Source organism: Tripterygium wilfordii, chromosome 17 (assembly GCF_013401445.1).
Source record: "Tripterygium wilfordii isolate XIE 37 chromosome 17, ASM1340144v1, whole genome shotgun sequence".
NCBI classification, from domain to species: domain Eukaryota; kingdom Viridiplantae; phylum Streptophyta; class Magnoliopsida; order Celastrales; family Celastraceae; genus Tripterygium; species Tripterygium wilfordii.
In genome coordinates this window covers 5,475,679-5,476,641 of record NC_052248.1, presented here as the reverse complement: position 1 = coordinate 5,476,641, position 963 = coordinate 5,475,679, and the positions used below count along the sequence as shown (strand labels likewise).

General features: G+C 40.2%; 1 non-coding gene across 1 annotated transcript; it reads left to right on the top strand.

Moving 5' to 3' along the window:
* The first annotated feature begins 619 nt into the window (after positions 1–619).
* Positions 620–728, top strand: LOC119983225. The gene has a single exon (XR_005464573.1). It is a non-coding gene; the product is annotated as a small nucleolar RNA R71 (small nucleolar RNA).
* Positions 729–963: the final 235 nt, after the last annotated feature.

Genomic DNA, 963 nt, shown 5'->3' with positions numbered 1-963 from the left:
CTCACTCATCACATTAGCTAACTGTCCTATCTGCATCTCAAGTTTTTGGATTGAAGCCTGTGTAACTTGCATGAATTGAGCAAGTACGTCTTCAATCGGAGACTGTTTGGGCTCAGGTGTTTGTGGCGGTTGTGGAATTTTGGAGAACTGTCCTTGCTGATTTTTCCATGAAAAATTTGGATGATCTCTCCAGCCCGGATTATAAGTGTTAGAATAAGGATTGTATCCTGCTCTATTCTGTGAATATATTCCAAATGCAGATTCTTCTTGTCCTATAGGATTGTGTGGACACACCTCAATAGTATGCATAGTGCTAGAACACATAGCACATATCTCCTTCTTTCCAGCTAGTAGTTTCAGCTCGTGTCTCAATTTTGCCACTTCCGCCTCAAGAATTGAGTTAGAATTAATCTCGTAGACACCTCGCTGTTTAGAGGCTGCTACTTTCTCTTCTGCATTTATGTCCCATTGTTGTGAATTCAAACACATGGTTTCAAATATTTCAGTAGCTTCAGCTGAAGTCTTCATCGACAAACTACCTCCAACCGTAGCATCTACAGTTTGACGAGTTTGAGGTGTTAATCCTTCGTAGAAAAATTGGACCTTCTCATACTCATTAAAACCATGATGAGGGCAGCGAATAAACAAGTCATTGTACCGATCCCAACATTCATAGAATGGTTCCCCTTCGTTCTGAGCAAAGTTACGAATCTCCCTCTTCAAAGCATTGGTTTTCTGAGCTGGAAAAAACTTAAGAAGAAACTTTTTAACCAGCTCATCCCATGTAGTGATTGATCGAGGAGGAAGGGAATTTAGCCATGCTTTTGCTTTGTCTTTCAATGAAAACGGGAAAAGACGGAGTCTCACTTGTTCATCTGAAATCCCTGTGTAGTGAAAAGTGGAACATAAATCAAAGAATTCCTTCACATGAAGATATGGATCATTATTGCCATCTCCTCTGAA